The sequence below is a fragment of the Furipterus horrens genome, unplaced genomic scaffold (genome assembly GCF_987537825.1).
Source record: "Furipterus horrens unplaced genomic scaffold, mFurHor1.1.pri manual_scaffold_1, whole genome shotgun sequence".
In the NCBI taxonomy this organism is placed as follows: Eukaryota; Metazoa; Chordata; class Mammalia; order Chiroptera; family Furipteridae; genus Furipterus; species Furipterus horrens.
In genome coordinates this window covers 148395497-148414994 of record NW_028327171.1, presented here as the reverse complement: position 1 = coordinate 148414994, position 19498 = coordinate 148395497, and the positions used below count along the sequence as shown (strand labels likewise).

At 37.9% G+C, this 19498-nt stretch overlaps 2 pseudogenes; both read left to right on the top strand.

Annotated features, from left to right (window-relative positions):
- The first annotated feature begins 790 nt into the window (after nt 1-790).
- On the top strand, nt 791-1325 carry LOC150022033 (actin-related protein 2/3 complex subunit 3 pseudogene; annotated as a pseudogene).
- Nucleotides 1326-3441: 2116 nt separating this feature from the next.
- On the top strand, nt 3442-6600 carry LOC150022032 (glutathione S-transferase A4 pseudogene; annotated as a pseudogene).
- The last annotated feature ends 12898 nt before the right edge of the window (nt 6601-19498 follow it).

Below are 19498 nucleotides of genomic sequence, written 5' to 3'. Positions count from 1 at the left end.
TAAAAGCAGCAAGAGAGAAGAGAATTATGTACAAAGGGGTCCCAATTATACTATCAGCTGATTTCTCAAAGGAGATTCTGCAGGCAAGAAGGGACTGACAGGAAATAGTCAAAGTAATGAGAATCAAAACCTACAGCCATGATTACTCTATCCGACAAAGCTGTCATTGAGAATAGAAGGGCAGAGAAAGTGCTTCCAGGACAAAGTAAAACTCAAGGAGTTCATCAGATCCAAACCACTGTTATATGAGATGTTAAAGAGACTTGTTTAGAAGAAGGAGGATCAAAACTATGAACATTAAAATGAAAACTGTATCACAACAACCAACAACAGAAGCTAGGGAATCAAAACAAAGGCAAACTAAGTAGGCAACGAGAGAGGAAAAAGAACTATAGGTATGGGGAACATATTGGGAGGAGGTCATTAGGGACGGGGAAGGGGGGAAAGGGAAGGAGATGGTACGGGAATTAAGAAACATAGTAAGAGTGAGTGGAATAGACAGGAAGATGTTGAGAAGAACTATATGCACAACCAATGGGCATGGACTAAGGTGGGAGGACAACTGGAAGGAGGGGGTCACTGGGTGGAGGGGAGCAGAGGGAAAAGAAATTGGGACAACTGTAACAGCATAATCAATAAAACATATTTAAAAAAAAAAAAAAGAAGTGTTTGTTCTCCCCTCTCTCTCCCTTCCCACTCACTTCAGCCTACCCATCCTGAGCTGCTAGACTGCAGTTCCAGGCTCTAACCAATTCATCCTCATCTGGGTTGAAACTAAAGGGCCACAGAGATGCCTGCTTACCACTCTTCCCTCATGAACCCCGACACCGAACTCATTGGAAACATGACACTGTTGCCTATTGGAGAGTCAGTTCAAAGGACCTGACCTTGGAGAGAAAACATACAAATATTGTGGATGAAGCCATCTATTGCTTCAAGGCCAATGTCTTCTTCAAAAACTGTGGAATTAAGAATGAAGCTGATAGAACCTTAATATGCATAACTCTCTAAATTTCTGAGTGTCTCAAGAAACTCCAGACTTGCAATTCCAAAAGCCAAGGCAAGAAAGTAAGTTATTGTATACACAGGGAGTCACTAATTTTTCCATTCCTGGAGAGCCTGGTTTTCTACTTAATGTAACTTATATCAAACCTGCAAAGAAACAGGAAGACAAAGCGATTATGACCTATTTACAGCATCTAAGGCGAGAGACTGGACTAAGACTTTTTGAGAAAAATTTTAACCTTCAGAATTATAAACCTGGCAAGTAGTGGACTTGCTTTGTGGAGAGACAATTCATAAACAAGTGTCTTCTAAGACCTTAACAGTAAAGGAAGCCTGGGAAGACACTGTTTCCACAGCTGTGGGCAGCATTTTACAGCAAGATGTACACAGTTCTTTGCCTTTATTTCATAAAGTTTTATACAGAAGAGAGAAGAGAGCATGATTACTTCAAAAGTTAATTATCAAGAATTTGGGGCAAAGAAAGAATAAGTTGGCAAAGAGTGATCTGAAATTTTCTGCAGTAGTAAGCTGGTGCTTAATAAGTAATAAAGAAATTTCTAACATTAAAAACAAGCAGTTGGTGAAGATCTAGACTTGTGGTCTCTGTTTCAGCCTTGGCTGAATGAGACCCAAAGAGAGGGCTGAGAATAAAAGAGTCCTCACAAATGTAGAAAAAAACTGCTTGTTCAGAAGCCACGATAACAAGTAACATCAGAACTGGTCTTAAATCTATTCAACTGATCGACAATTCACCTCAGTGAACACTATTTTAAAAATCAACTAACCAGCATCAGCTTATCACTTTTGAAAGTCTGCCATTCAGTTATGAACTTACTCCAACAAACATGCCTTGGAGTGGCAAACAATCAAAAACAGCCTCATGTGACTAACCACACTTCTACTGATGACATTTATTCATGTATACCTCTGAAAATCTGCCAATCCCAAAAGTCTTATAAAAATCCTTTTCTGTGGTAAACAATGAATTTACATTTTTTATGTCAGATATTGAGTGTTGGTCTTATCATATGAAAAACATAGCCCTGTTCTTAAAGGATGGATACACATGAAATATAGAGAGTAAAACATATGATGTCTGCAACTTCAGATGGTTCAGAAAAGTTCATTTATATGAAAAACAGGAAGATAAAGCAAATATGGCAGAAAATTAATATTTTTTTAGTAAGTCTAGGTGAAAGTTCCTTATTAGTCTGTAACTTTTCTGTAAATTTAAAATATTTTTCAAAATTAAAAACTATAAATGGTGACATAGGCAAGATGGTAGAATAGGAAGTTCCGGGCCCTTGTTCTGCCATGGAATCACTGACTTAACAACACTACATGTGACAAATTACCTTTGAAAGAATTCCACTAAGTGTTAGCAGGTTGCAGCACCCCAGGTGAGGGCAAAACCAAGAAGAGATCTGTGTAATCATGTAGGAAAGTTTTTCCCATTTGTTCTGGGCCTTTGCCTCCCAAGCATAGCACCATGCTAGCTATCAGAAGAAAATCCCCAACTCCCAGCTTCTCCCAGTGGAGGAAAAGAGAAGATGGAATGTGCATCTAATGTTCTCGCTTTTCAGTGTGCTGCTCAAAGTGTTGGCTGGTTTCTGTCTTGCCTGACTCAGAGTGCTAATGGGAAGGGAAGTGTACTTTGGATGCCAGGTTGCGGGTAGCTGAGAATAATAACCAACACCACAACTTGTTACAGCACCAGAGAGACTACAGTACTGTAGAAATTATAGGTTCTTGTGATGAAGCAGGGGCAAACCTTTATATCTGTGAAATTAGATCCACAAACTCTGAGAATACAAATTGCCAGAAAAGATTTGAGTAGTCTCCAGAATCTCTAGCCAAGCTGACAGTTTTTCAAATGTTTAAATCTCAACAAATGAGCACAAGGCATACTAAGAAACAGGAAAACGTGGCCAAATCACAGGTACAGCAATAACAACAAACACAAGAAAATAGCTAAAACAATTTTGAAAAATAAGCAGAAATTTGCAAAACTTTTTAATTTCAGAAGTTGTTTTAAAGCTATAGTAACCAAGAAAATGTGGTATTGGTATAAAGGTGGACCTATATAGGTCAATGGAACAGAATAGAGTATAGAAATAGACCCACACATGCACAGTTAGTTAAATTTCCTTAGAGATGGCTATGCAATTCAGTGGGAAAAGGGATAATTTTTAAAGAAAAGGATGCTAGAACAATTGAATATCTATAAATAAATAAATAAATAAATAAAATAAAAGAGAAAAACTGAGAGTTACTTTATAACATATAAAAAATTAATTCACATTAATGGACTTAAATGTCAAAAAACCTAAAAATTTTGGAAGAAAACAGGAGAAAATTTCAGCAACTTTGGAATAGGCAAATATTTTCTAAATAAACATAAACTAACAACTTTTTACATATAGGCTTCCAGCAAAGATGGCAGAGTAGGTAAATGTGGCACTTACATTCTCCCATTACCACATCAATGTTACAACTAAATTATAGACTAACCATCAGTGAGACCACCTAAAGTCTAGTTGAACAGAAGCCCTACAAATAAGAATATAAAAAGAAGCCACACTGAGCCCTGGCTGGGTGCTTTAGTTGGTTGGAGCATTGTCCTGTACACCAAAAAGCTGCATATTTGATCCCTGGTCAGGAAACATACCTAGGCTGTGGGTTTAATTCTCAGTCAAGGCACATATAGCAGGCAACCAATCGATGTTTCTCTCTCACATCAATGTTTCTCTCTCCACCCCCTTCCTCTTTCCCTAAAATCAATAAATACATCCTCATGTGAGGATTTTAAAAAAAGAAGAAGCAGCAGCCACATGGAGACTGATAGGAGGGGCAAAGACTCCAAACAGGTTGGTCCCACACACCCACATGTGGCAGTTAAAAATCAGGAGGGATATCTCAGCTGTGGAGGTGCACCCAGAGGAGAAAGGAGTACCAGCCCTTCACCCAGCTTCCCAATTCAGGGTTCCAGTTCCAGGAAGAGAAGTCTCCATAATTTCTGGCTGTGAAAACCAGAGGAACTTATTGCTGCATGAGCAACTGCTTCTAGAGTACCAGACATTCCTCGTAAAGGGGTTTTGCATGGAAGGACATGCAGGGGACTCACTCACTCTGAGCTCCAGCCCTGAGGGAGCAGGTCGAAAAGCACTAGGGGAAAAAAGGGATAAACTGACTTGTTTTGCTTTGGAGTGAAGGCTGGAGGGGCTGCTTTCTCCCAGACAGAAGTACTGGTAGAAACTATTGTTCCTTTGCTGAGCCTTCTCCGGTGCAGATGAAGGTTGATGCCATACCTGAGCCTCCATCAATCTGGCTACCACTGTTTGCCTGGCCCTGGTGATTCCCTGAAACCCCACCACACCCAACTTGTGGGCCCACTCAAACCACTTCTAGTGGCTTTTCCAATTCAAATGACCTGTCTTGGCTCAAGCTTCAAACTTTCCTAAAATCTCTCAAAGATTCACAAACCCTAAACAAGCAGCATCTGGCTTCTGTGTGCTATGAATCTCTTGCTAAGTGGCCCCGGGCCCAGGACTAGTAGTATCCAACCTCATTTCATAGCTTGGCCTCTCTCAGGAACATCCAAGCCCCAAACAAATAGCAGCCATGAGCAGATCACTCTGTAGCAAATGCCAGGTGTCTCTAGGCAGAGCATAGGCAAACATTGACCTTGGCCTGCACCTTATGGAAGGCCCCAGAGTCAGGTAGCTAGTGGACAGCTTCAGACCACATCAAAGTACCACCCAAACTCCTCCACAAGTGACACTCAAGCGGCGGACTAGTTGAACATCAGAGCGCAATTGAGCGAGTTCTGCTCCATGGGGTTGGCACCTGCACAGCAGCTCCCCCACTGTAGTTGTGGATGGGCCTCAGCTGATTGACCTGGAGGTCAATCCCTTTCATTCATGCGCCAACAGCAATAAATGGTCAACTACAACAAGAAGGTGCACACAGCTCACACAGGGGTGGGAGGGATGCACCTGAATTGACTAGTTAGGGGCACTTTGTAGGCTGTACCACTGAACCCTACAGGACACCTACTACATAAGGCCACTCTACCAAGACCAGGAGATGTAGCCACTCTACCTAATACATAGAAACAAACACAGAAAGGTAACCAATATTAAGAGACAAAGAAATATGTCCCAAATGAAAGAACAGTAGAAATCTCCAGAAATAGAACTAAATAAAATGAAAGCAAGCAAACTACCAGATACAGAGTTCAAAACAATGGTTATAAGAATGCTCAAGTGTCCATGGCCAGGTGGCTTAGCTGGTTGGAGTGTCATCCCATACACTAAAAGTTTGCAAGTTCAATCTTGGTCAGGGCACATACCTAGGTTGTAGTTTCAACCCCTGGTCAGGGAGTGTATAGGAGACAACCAATCAATGTTTCTCTTTCACTTCGATGTTTCTTTCTCTCTCATCCTTTCTCTCTAAAATCAACAAACATATTCTCAAGTGAGGATTAAAAAACAAAAAGAATGCTAAAGAGCATATAAAGGACATAGAAACTATAAAAAAGAACCAGTTTGAAATGAAGAATGCAATAACTAAATGAAGAATACATTAGAGGGACACAATAGTAGGTTAAGAAAAGCAGAGAATTGAATCAGAGAGTTGGAATATATAGTAGCAAAAAACACCCAATCAGAACAGCACAAAGAAAGAGAATTTTTTTAAATGATCATAGTTTAAGGGACCTTTGAGACAACATCAAACATACCAACATTCACATCATAGAGGTAACAGAAGGAAAAGAAAGAAAGCAAGGAATTGAAAACCTATCTGAAAAAATAATCATAGAAAACTTTCCTAACCTGACAAAGGACATAGACATACTAGCCCCGGAAGCACAGAGAATTCCAGAGAAGATGAACCTAGCATATAGATTGAAACAATCAGGAGGGACAGCTGGCAAGCGCTGGATGAGATCGTGGTTCCTGGCATCACAGCATTGGGTTGAGGCTGGGTAAAGCACTGCATCAGAGTAACCGGTTTGATGAAGAATTTTTAGAAACAAAAGAACAGTTGCAGAAGTTGCAGGATGGGAACCACCTGTTGTTCCAGCAAATGCCAATGGTTGAAGTCAACGGCATGAAGTTGGTGCAGATGCGCAGCATTCTCCACTACATCGCAGACAAGCACAATTTCTCCTGCAGGGATATCAGGGAGAGAACCCTGATTGACATGTATATGGAGGGGACGCTGGACCTGCTGGAATTGATTAGTATGCACTCTTTCCTAAAAGCCGACGATGAACAAAAGGAAGTGGTTAGCATGGCCCAGAAGGCCATCCTTCGATACATTCCTGTGTTCGAAAAGGTTCTAAGGGAGCATGGAAAGAGGTTTCTCATTGGCAATAAGATGAGCCTTGCAGACATGGTTCTCCTCCAGACCATCCTGGCTCTCGAGGAGAAAATTCCCAATATCCTATCTTCATTTCCTCACCTGCAGTAGTACACAGTAAAAATGAGTAATGTCTCTAAAATTAGAAAATTCCTTGAACCTGGCAGCAAGAAGAAGCCTCCTCCTGATGAGATTTACATGAGAACCATCTTCAACATCTTTATGCTGTAAAGCAGTACAGTCATCTGTGAGTGAGAACTCGTTCCTAGAGTATGCTGTGTCCACAATAGTATTTTAATTGATGCCAAGCTGCCATGACACCAGCTCTGTTTTGGTGCTATGTTTAGTTTTTTCTAAGTTAGGTCTTTCATGTCAAGGAGGTCTGCTCTAGAAACACTGACTATTTTTTTTGTCCAGCAAATAGTTGTTATGGGACCTTTTTCTGAAAACCTTTTTGGACAGGCTGACATTCAAATTAGATCTGACTTGAACTCATTTCCTGACAACAGCGGTGGGCAGGACCTCATGTTCTCTCCTGAGTTTCTTTTCTCTTCTCCTTAGCCCATTCTAAACCCTGTCCAGTCTCTTCCTAATCTTTAGTGTCTAATAAAAACAGAATATCTAATGAATATATCCTGAGCTATTATAAATCCATGATAGTAATGAATGCAGTCGATATTAGTCAAAATAAAGAATTTACAAAAAAAAAAAAGAAGAAGAACCTAGAGGCCCACACTACAACACATCATAATTAAAATGCAAAATGTTAAAGACAAAGAGAGAATCTTAAAAGCAGCAAGAGCAAAGCAATTAGTTACCTATAAAACTGTCAACTGATTTCTCAATAGACACTGTAGGCCAGAGGGATTGGAAAGAAATATTCAAAGTGAGAAAAAGCAATGACCTACTTCCGAACAAGATGGAGGCCTAGACAGAAACGCTATGTCTTCCTACATAACTAAGAAGGAATAAAACTACCTCAAAACTAGAGACAACCAGAAGTTCCAAAAAATCGAGCTGCGTGGAAGTCCAACAAATAAAAATATAAAGAAGAAATACTCATCCAGACAGATGCAACAGCTCTACCTAAGATAAAGAGGCAAACAAACACAGGAGCCTGTCAAGATGAGGAGACAGAGAAGTATGGCCCAAAAGGGGGGACAGATCAAGGTTCCAGTGGGAGAACTAAGCGACGAGGAGATAACCAACCTCACATGTGTAGAGTTCAAAACACTGGTCATAAAGGTTCTCACAGGCTTGACAGATATGCTTGAGTATGGAAAACACATAAGGGAAGAAGTGAAGGCTATGCTAAGTGAAACAAAGGAAAATCCACACAAAACCAATGGTGAAGGGGAGGAAACTGGGGTTCAAAATAATGATTTGGTACATAAGGAAGAAAAAAACCATCAACCAGTACAGAATGAGGAAACAAAAATTGAAAATAATGAGGAAAGGCTTAGGAACTTTTGGGACAACTTTAAACACACCAAGATCTGGACCATAGGAGTGCCAGAAAGAGAAGAGGAAGAGCAAGAAATTGAAAACTTATGTGAGAAAATAATGAAGAAAAACTCTCCAAATTCGGTGAAGGAAATAGATATACAAGTCCAAGAAGCACAGAGAGTCCCAAACAAGCTAGACCCAAGGAGAACCACACCAAGACACATCATAATTAAAATGCCAAATGTTCAAGATAAAGAGAGAATCTTAAAAGCAGCAAGAGGAAAGCAGAGAGTTACCTACAATGTGCTGCCTATAAGACTATCAGCTGATTTCTCAAAAAAAACTTTGCAGGCCAGAAGGTGCTGGCAAGAAATATTCAAGGTGATAAAAAAACAAGGACTTAAAACCAAGATTACTCTATCCAGCAAAGGAATCATTTAAAATGGAAGGGGAGATAAAGTGCTTCCCAGACAAAGTAAATCTAAAGGAGTTCATCATCATTAAGCTATTACTATATGAAATGTCAAAAGGACTTACTTAAGAAAAAGATCAAAACTATAAATACTGAAATGAAAACAAACTCACAACTATCAACAACTGAATCTAAAAAATAAAAACAAAATCCAACTAAGCAAACTAGAATAGGAACAGAATCATAGGTATGGGAATCATTTGGAGGATTATCAACTGTGAGGAGGAAGAGGGAGAAATGGGGAAACGGTGCAGGGATTAAGAAGCATAATTGGTTGGTACAAAATAGACAGGGGCAAGTTAAGAATAATATAGGAAAGGGTGAAGCCAAAGAACTTATATGCATGGCCCATAGAGATGAACTAAGTGGGTGGGATTTCTGGAGGGAAGGGGGGTACTGGGCAGAGGGGACCAAAGGGAAAAAAAAATTGGGACTACTGTAACAACATAATCAATAAAATATACTTAAAAAAAAACCCTACCATCTACAATTAAGATTACCCAGCAAAACTATTATTTAGAATTGAAGGACATATAAAGAGTTTCTCAGAAAAGAATAAGCTAAAGGGGTTTATAACCACCAAACCAGCATTACAAGAAATGTCAAAGGATCTTCTTAAGAAGAAGGGGAAAAAAGATTAAAAATATGAATAATAAAATGCCAATAAATACATATATATCAAAAATTATTTTAAGCCCTGGCTGGATACCTCAGTTGGCTAGAGCATTGTCCCAATAAGCTGACATTGCAGGTTTGAAGCCCAGTCAGGACATATGAAAGAATCACCCTATTAATGCAGAAGTGAAAGAATAAATCAGTGTTTCTCTTTCTCTCTCTAAAATAAATACATTAAAAAAAAATTTTTTTTAAACTCATTGAATGGGGCATATAAAGTCTATTCATTTTATATAAATTATACCTGCTTAAAAATTAAAATCTTTGAAAAGTAATTCAGTCTTATTTCTTAAAAACAAAAGTTCAACATTCTGAACTTTTAATAAAAATTTTGTTAAATACAAGTGGATTAAATGCATCAATCAAAAGACATAAGGTGGCTGAATGAATAATTAAACAAAACCCTTATATATGCTGTCTACAAGAGACTCACTTCAGATCAAAGACATAAACAAACTGAACATAAAGGGATGGAAAAGATATTTCCCCAAAATGGAAATGAAAAAACAAAAACAAAAACCGAGTAGCAATATTTATACCAGACAAGATAGATTTTAAAACAAAGACTATAACAAGAGACAAAGAAGGACCCAGCAATTCCACTTCTGAGCATTTATCTGAAGAAACCTAAAACACTAAATTGAAAAGACAGCTGTATCCATATGTTTATTGCAGCATTAGTTACAATAGCTAAGATATGGAAACAACCTAAGTGTCCATCACTTTGTCCATGGATAAAGAAGTGGTGCATATATACAATAGAATATGACTCGACCATAAAAAAGATTGAAATCTTGCTATTTGCAATGACATGGATGGACTTAGATGAACTTGTGCTGAGTGAAATAAGTCAGACAGACAAAGACAAATGCCAGATGATTGCACTTAAATGTGGAATCTAAAAAACAAAATAAACAGACAAGCAGAACACAAACAGGCTCATAGATACAGAGAACATTTTGATGGATACCAGATTGGAGGAGGATTAGGGGGATGAGTGAAAAAGTGAAGGGATTAAGAAGTACAAATTGGTTGTTACAAAGTTGTCATGGGGATGTAAAGCACAGCATAGGGAATATAGTCAATAATATTGTAGTAACAATGTATAGTGTCAGATGGGTACTAGATTGATCAGAGGGATCACTTTGTAAGTTGTATAAATGTCTAATTACTATGTTGTATACCTGAAACTAATGTAATATTATACATCAACTATCATTGAAAAATAAAAAATTATTTTAAAAACTTAAAACTTTTGCTCTTCAAAAAACAGTGTTGAGAGAATGAAAGAAGAGACCGAGAGAAATATTTGTAAGACATGTATTTACAAAGGCCTTGTATCCAGAACAAAGAACTCCTACAATTGAATAGTAAAAAGACAAAATTTTTAAATAAGCAACGATTTGAACAGATACTTGACTAAAAAGAAGATATAAAAATGGCAAATAAGCACATGAAAAGAGGCTGAACATCTTTAGTCATTAAGGAAGTGCAAATTAATACCTCTAGATATTTGCTTGAATGACAAAATTTTTTTGTTTATTCTATTACAGTTGTCCCAACATTTTTCCCTTTTGCTCCCCTCCATCCAGCCCACCCCTCTAGCCCACAGAATCCCCTCTTTGTTGTCTATGTCCATACATTATTCATACATGTTCTTTGACTGGTCCCTTCCCCTTTTTTCCATCATCCTCACTTTCCCTCCTTCCCTCCTACAGCCCTCAGTCTGTCCCACCTTTCCATGTCTCTGGTTCTATTTTTCTCATAAGTTTATTTTGTTCATTAGATTCCAGTTGTAAGTGAGGGCGTATAGTATTTGTCTTTCACCAACAGGTTTATTTCATTAGCATAATAATCTCCAGTTCCATCCATGCTGTCAAAAAAGGTAGGAATTCCTGCTCTCTTTCTGCTGTGTAATATTCCATTATGTAAATGTACCACAGTTTTTCAATCCACTCATCTACTGAATGGCAAAATTTTAAAATATCTTACCACACCAAGTTTTGACGAGGATATAATCAGCTGGAATTTTTAGACATTGATGGTAGGAATACAAAATGGCACACATTTTAGAAAATAGTGGGGAAATTCTTTAAAAGTTAAATATAAACCTGTAATTTCATACAACCCTTAATTTCAGTCCTAAATATTTACCTAGGAGAAATAAAAATACCTGTCAACACAAAAACTTATAAAATAATGTTCATAATAGCTTTATTCATAGTATAAAAAAACTGGAAAGAGCATATGTGCATCAACTGATGAATATTAACAAATTGTGGTATGCAATGAAATAGTACTCAGCAGTAATAAGGAATGATACAAGCAACAACATGCAAATCTCAAAAGAACTGTGCTAAATGAAAGAAACCAGTCACAAAAGAATAAATAGTCTGTGATTCCATTTATATTACATTCTAGGAAAGACAAAACAATAGGGTATTTTTTTCTTTTTCTTTTTAAAAAAAATATGTTTTATTGACTATACTGTTACAATTGTCCCAATTTCCCTTCCCTCTGCTCCCCTCCACCCGGTGGCCCCCCTCCCTCCAGTTGTCCCCCACTTTTAGTCCATGTCCATTGGTTGTTCATATAGTTCTCAACATCTTCCTGTCTACTCCACTCCCTCCTATTATGCTTCTTAATTCCTGTACTATCTCCCTCTCTCTCCCCCTTCCCCTTCTTTGCTGACCTCCCCCCAGTATGTTCCCAATGCCTATAGTTCTTTTTCCACTCTTGTTGCCTATTTAGTTTGCCTTTGTTTCAATTCCCTTGCTTCTGTTGTTGGTTCTTGTGATGCAATTTTTATTTTAATGTTCATAGTTTTGATCCTCCTTTCTCTAAACCAGTCCCGTTAACATCTCATATAATAGTGGTTTGGATCTAATGAACTCTTTCAGTTATATTTTATCCTGGAAGCACTTTGTCTGCTTTTCTATTCTGAATGACAATTTCGCTGGATAGAGTATTCGTGGCTGTAGGTTTTGGATTTTTATTGCTTTGAATATTTCTTGCCAGTCCCTTCTTGCCTGCAGGGTCCCCCTTGAGAAGTCAGCTGATAGGCTAATTGGGACCCCTTTGTACATGATTCTTTTCTTCTTTCTTGCTGCTTTTAAGATTCTCTCTTTATCTTTAATTTCTGACAATTTGATTATAATGTGTCCTGGAGTGGTTCTCCCTGGGTCCAGTTTTTCTGGAACTCTCTGTGCTTCCTGGACCTGTAAGACTATGTCCTTCACCAAGTTCGGGAAGTTCTGCTTTATTACTTTTTCACATAATTTTTCAATTTCTAGTTCTTCTTCTTCGCCCTCTGGCAATCCTATAATCCATATGTTCCATCTCTTATAGCTGTCCCAGAGGTTTCTGATCCTTACCTCGCTTTCCTTGTTTTCTGTTTCCTCTTTCTGCACTGGTTGACTGTTTGTTCCTTCCCTATGTTCCTGTTTGTTGATTTGATCTCTGGATTTTATTTCCTCACCATTTGTCTTGTATGTGTTTTTGTTCTTTTCAGTATGAGTGGCTTTCAATCCTTTCTCACCTCGTTCCAAATCTTTTGTTAATTCTGTAAACCACCTTATGAATATAGCTCTGAATTGAGCCTCTGAAAGGTTTCTTGTTTGTCAAATTCTTCATCTGTTGCCTGGTGAACTGTGTCACTGGGATTTCTATAGTTGTCTGCCTCATTTTGACAGATTTGTGTTTTGCTTTACTTCTTGAGCAGGCTATAGGGGGCGGAGCCCGTGTACTCATCACAACCTGGTGACCTGCGGCAGTCTGCAACCTTTTTGCTGCACTGTGGTGCTTTGTTGTCACTACCCGGAGACTGGGTGGCGATCTGCAACATTTTTCATGGCGCTGTGGCACTTTGTGTGGCGGCAGGGGTCCAAGATGGATTCCTGCCATTATTCTCTGCTGGGAGACCAGGATCCGTCCTCCTGCCCTCTGGGTCTCGCCCTCCGAGGTAATGCGGTGGCTGCCTTTCCCAGTGTTGGCGTCGCGAGCTGCTGGGAGTCAACTGCAGCAGGGATTGCTCTCCCTGCCGCTGTCCCTGGTGCTACCACAAACAGCACTGCCCAATTTCCACTCTTCCTACCTGTCCGATGAGCACTGCTGGTTTATAACTTCGTACATTGGGCTTCTGTGTAGTTTTATTTTCTGGAATTTCTAGTTATCTTTTGTTTTGAGGTAGTTGTATTCCTTTCTAGTTGTAGAGGGAGACCGAGCATGTCAGTCTAAGCCTCCACATTGGACGGGAGTCCTTTTTTTTTTTTTCCTATTACAGTTGTCCCATTTCCCCCCTTTGCTCTCCCATGCCCCGCCCCCTCCCCCCTCCCACAGTCCATCCTCATTTAGTTGTCCATGTCCATGCGTCATTTATACTAGTTCCTTGGCTAGACCTTTCCCCTTATTTTCCTTCTTATCCCACTCCCCACTCCCCTCTGGTCACTGTCAATATGTTCCTTGTTTACATACCTCTGGTTGTATTTTGCTCATTTGTTTGTTTTGTTCTTTAGTTTTCTGTATTAGGTGAGATCATATGATATTTGTCTTTTGCTGCCTGGCTTATTTCACTTGGTGTAATACTCTCAAGTTCTATCCATGCTGTTGCAAAAGGTAGGCATTCCTTCTTTCTTTCTGCTATGTAGTATTCCATCGTATACATGTGTCACAGTTTTTTGATCCACTCATCCACTCATGGGTGCTTAGGCTGTTTCCAACACTTGCCTATTGTAATAGTGCTGCTATGAATATAGGGATGCATACGTTCTTTGGTAATTGTTTTTTGTTTTTGTTTTTTAAAGAAAATTTCAGTTATTGTCAGGTTCCATGGGATGTCAGGAAAAGACTGACTACAGAGGCAGAAAGTCACAATTGGAGGAAATAATCTATATTATATTTATGGTGGTGGTTAAATGAGTCTATACACTTATCAAAGCTCAATGACTTGTACACATAAATTTGGTGAATTGTATTATATGTACAACATATCATAATATAGCAGATGGACATCAATAAAATTAATTAAGACAGAAGTATGTGTAATATGTTATCAAAAAAGTGGAATGCAGAAGAAAAGATAATATATATGTGCATTTAAGTAAATTGTCTTTTGAAGGATATAAAGACACTGGAAATAATAGCTCCTGAGCAGGTAGGTGGAGACTGGGATAATAGAAAGAATATTTTTAATGTACATCATCTATAAATTCTAAGTCCTGTAAATATAATCAAATAAACTACCCCAAAATTAAATTAAATTGAAAGAAAGAAATCTTAGGTGGTTAAATAGGTATGTAAGCGTGCTACTTAAGCAGAGAGCACATGTTGCTTTCCCCCCATAGCATTAAACTTTAGACAGAACTCTAATTTTGCCAAGCATCATTTTCTACAGCACTTTTAACCTTGACCACCTATAACTTTTAAATTAAAACAACAACAACATTGGGACATTGGGATACTAGGTCAAAGAAGTGAAGGGATTAAGAAATACAGATTGGTAATTACAAAATAGTCACAGGGATGTAAAGTACAGCAATAATATTTTTATAACTGTATATTTTTCCAGTTGGGTACTAGAAATATCAGGAGGAACACTTTGTGAAGTATATGATTGTCTAACCACTATGCTGTACACCTGAAAGTAATATAATATACTATTGAGTGTAAGCTGTAATTAAAAAAAACTTTTTTAAGAAAAAAACTCATTAAAACTCTAGAATCATGTTTACTTTCTAAGCTTGTTCTTCTGGTTTTGTAAGAAATGACTCTTACATACACTGGAGCAGTTTTTTTCAACTTCTGCCTAAAATGTGTGAATGAACTATTGATAAGGCATACTTATCTGGTATATAAATGTATTAATAATGTGGGAAAAGTTAATTTCAAATGAAACAAACCTTCTAGACTCAACTTTCTGGGTTTTGTCAATGACTCTTCAGTATACACTCTTCCAACATCTGATTTTCTGGAACATTTAAAAGCCCTATGTTATCTTACATTTTCAGATTGATGTTAGGGCAGCAGCTTATGTTTAATATATCGTGAGTAAACTCATATGAAGAAGAAACTGTGGGATCTATTGGGAAATGTTTTGAGTGTGACCGAAAGCCCTTGAGAGAGAATGTTTAGCAGCCTTGTCCAAGAACATTCTGGTCATTTTGGATTAAAAAGAAACATAATAAATAAAAATTTAAGTTAGTAACAAAGAGGCAATTTTCATGCCTGATGTTATTATAATGAACGCAAGTTTTCTTAGAGTTGATATTTCTTAGACTTCTGTTCAAAGTGTACCACAATATTTTAAGCAAATCTATATTACTGTAATTCAAGTGTGAATGTAGCAAAAATAATAACATAAAAGACATTTTGTAATTGCTGCAGTTAACATTAAATGTTCCCAGTTCTAAAGTCTTTCTTTTACCCTTTCCTAGTAAAACTAGAAAAGGAACATAGCATCTATGTTCATCAGCAACATTGATTACCCTTGAATTTACCATTCCTGAACAACTCATTAATTAATTAATATAACTACCACCTGTAAAAGATGAATGGCTTTGTCCAGAAGACTCTGAGCATAGGTAGCATTTTCAATTTAGGAAATCTAGCTATTCTGAATGCTCACATATTTCAGATGGTACTTCTGTGGAATAGAGTATTGACTTATATACCATGTAGTTCTCTAAGAATACAGGTTTAGAGTAGGAAATAAACATGTTTCCAAATATTCAAGGTTATGTAACATAGTACAGTGTTCATTATAATCATTTTTGGACATAGATATTGTGCCAGTATTAAGTTCATTGCTCCTGTCTAGTGAAAACAGAGTTGGGATTACCTGCCCTGTGAAAATGGAGACGGGCCCTTTATTTTCTTCATGTTGCACAATGTTAAGCTTTTTCAGTGGAGGGCACTGGAGAGGTGAGGGGGAGGGGAAGGGTTTTCTTTCTGGTTTCAATGCACCTGCATAGCAACGCGCATGGTATTTTGCATCCAGTTCCTGCAAAACCATCTGGGCAGCAACACCCAGCTTCCCCCGGCACCCACCTCTGATGATTTTGGTAATGAAGGGTCTTCTTTGAGACACCTACCACTCTATGAATAGCTTTCCATGGCAGAATGCTTTCTACTAAGTTCGATAAGAGTCACACCACAAGCAACTTCTCTGTCACCTAGGTGCCACTCTTACCCTTTCCAGCAAGGTCTGGATTTCAGTCCTGGGGAGCACTCTTTCTAGAGTTCTCTCTCTCTGTCCTAGGGGTCATGGCTGCATATATATATATATTCTTTATATCTCTTTATATGTTTACTTCTTACCAGTCTGTTGCTGCTGCTTCATTCCCCTGTAATAGTTAATAATTCTTTATATAAGCTTTCTCTGTTCAAGTTATTGTGTAGTTTCTCTCTCCCGGCTGGACCCTAACTGATGCAGATGTAAAGCATACATTTTTTTATTACTTAGCTCTTAGCAAATAGTAAGAATACTTATGATAGCTCCTACCTTAACAGTTTTTGCACTTGGCTTTATAATTTCAATTTTAATTTTTTAATTATTTTTTATTGTTTTTTCTATTACAGTTGTCCCATTTTCCCCCTTTGCTCTCCTCTGCTCCACCCACCTCCACCCTCTCCCACAGTCCATCCCCATTTAGTTGTCCATGTCCCATGGGTCATTCATATTAGTTCCTTGATTAGACCCTTCCCTTTCTTTCCCCACTTTTCCCCCTCCCCCCTATGGTCACTGTCAGTCTGTTCCCTGTTTACATGTCTCTGGTTCTATTTTTTCTCATTTGTTTGTTTTGCCATTAGTTTCCTGTATTAGGTGAGATCATACGATATTTATCTTTCACCACCTGGCTTATTTCACTTAGCATAATACTCTCAAGTTCCATCCATACTGTAGCAAAAAGTAGGAGTTCTGTCTTTCTTTCTGCTGAGCAGTATTCCATTGTGTAAATGTACCACAGTTTTTTGATCCACTCATCCACTGATGGGCACTTAGGCTGTTTCTAGCACTTAGCTGGTGAAAATAGCACTGCTATGAACATAGGGGTGCATAGGTTCTTTTGAATTGGTGTTTCAGGATTCTTTGGTATAATTCTAGCAATGGAATTGCTGGATCAAAAGGCAGTTCCATTTTTAGTTTTTTGAGGAAATTCCATACTGTTTTCCATAGTGGCTGCACCAGTCTGCATTCCCACCAGAAGTGCACTAGGGTTCCTTTTCCTCCACATCCTCACCAGCACTTGTTTGTTGATTTGTTGATGATGGCCATTCTGACCAGTGTGAGGTAGTATCTCACTATGGTTTTAATTTGCATTTCTCTGATGGCTAGTGATGTTGAGCATTCTTTTATGTGCCCATGGGTCCTCGGTATGTCCTCCTTGGAAAAGTGTCTGTTAAGGTCCTTTGCCCATTTTTAATTGGATTATTTGTCTTCTTGGTGTTTAGTCATATAAGTTTTTTATATATTTTGGAGATCAAACCATTGTCGGAGGTATCATTGGCAAATATGTTTTCCTATACAGCTGTTTCCCTTTTCATCTTGCTGGTATTTTCTTTCACTGAGCAGAAACTCTTAAGTTTTATGTAGTCCTGTGTGTTTATTCTTTCCTTTCTTTCCCTTGCCCTAGTAGATATATTGGTGAAAATATTGTTATGTGGGATATCTGAAATTTTCCTGCCTACATTTTCCTCTAGGACTTTTGAGTGTGATATTAGCTGCAGGTTTCTTGTATATGGCCTTCATTATGTTGCAGTATGTTCCTCTATTCCCACTTTGCTGAGTGTTTTTATCATAAATGGGTGTTGTACTTTATCAAATGCTTTTTCAGCATTTATTGATATAATCATGTGAATTTTGTCTTTCATTCTGTTTATGTGGTGTATTACATTTATTGATTTGTGAATATTAAACCATCCTTGCATCCCTGGGATGAATCCCACTTGATCGTGGTGTATGATCTTTTTAATGTGCTGCTGGATCTGGTTTACCAATATTTTGTTGAGGATTTTAGTGTTTATGTTCATCAGCAATATTGGCCTGTAGTTTTCTTTCTTCGTTGTGCATTGACCTGGCTTTGGAATTAGGATAATACTGGCCTCATAGAAAGAGTTTGGAAGTCTTCTCTCTTCTTGGATTTTTTGGAATAGTTTAAGAAGGATAGGAGTTAGTTTTTTCCTAAATGTTTGGTAAAATTCTCCTGTGAAGCCATCTGGACCGAGGCTTTTGTGTGGAAGGAGGTTTTTGATTACTGCTTCAATTTCACTAGTTGTTGACAGTCATTCAGCCTTTCTTCTTCTTCTTGATTCAGTTTTGGAAGATTATATGTTTCCAAAAATTTGACCATTTCTCCCAGGTTGTCAGATTTCTTCTCATACAGTTGTTTATAATAATTTCTTACAATCCTTTGTATCTCTGTGGTATCTCTTATGATTTCTCCTCTTTCATTTCTGATTTTGTTTATTTGAGTCCTCTCTCTTTTTTTCTTGATGAGTCTGGTTAAAGACTTGTCAATTTTTTCTATCTTTTCAAAGAATCAGCTCCTGGTTTTATGGTTTTATAATTTTTAAGCTAGTTATATTTTATTACTACATTTCATTCTTAAGAAAAGGTTAATAATAATCTCCTTCATTTAATTGAGGATCTTCAATGTGCTGGCTCTGTTGCAGGGCATGTGAATACAACAGTGGAGAAAATAACAGCAAAAATTACTGTTCTTACAGAACTTAGATTCCGGTGGGGGACCAAACCAAGGTAAATAATTAAAATATGTTGTATGCTAATGTTGACCTTAAATAAATAGCCAAATAGTTCTCTAGAAAAATGAGTTTATTTCAGAGCAACAGAGAATTGCAATTCCAGACAAGGTCCAGGGCACAAAGGAGAAGAGCATCTTTTTATAGAGGAAAGGGAAAGTTAAGAGGGGCTGTTGGTAAAGTAAGTGTTCATGGAGGAAAGTGGGAGTTTAAGTGTAGTGGCTTTTCACTGCTCGAGTTGTAACAGTCTTCCATTGGATGACTGGTTGCTGGGTGGAGAGAAGGTCCTCCTTCTTCCTGCTGAAGTAGTAGAGGAGCTAAAACATCTTTCGGTTGGAGATGAAAAGTCAGTCTTTTCCTGTTGGGATAATTGATAACACTGGGGAAAACAATTTTTGTTGAATTAGATCTGACACTTGTTTTTGACTAACTTTTGGCATCTGAATCCAAAAATGACCCATTTTTCTCTACCATGTCAAAGGTACAGGATACCCTCTCTTTGTCCTAAAAATCATACAAAATATACATACAAAGGAAAACAAAGAAAAAATTACCTGAATAGACTGTTTAGAGGTTTTTGTTTTTTTTTTCACATAAAGGCTCTATGTTGTTACTATAAGTCAAATTGTGTACAAGTAGTAAAGTTCTGCTACCAAAAATACGTATTAAGGTATTTTATGTTTCCAAAGGACAGGCTGGGAAATGCCAAAATGAGATACTTGAAACAGTCTCCTTCAGTTGGTAAAGCTTTAACAAATTGCTTCATGAGACCCAGTTTAA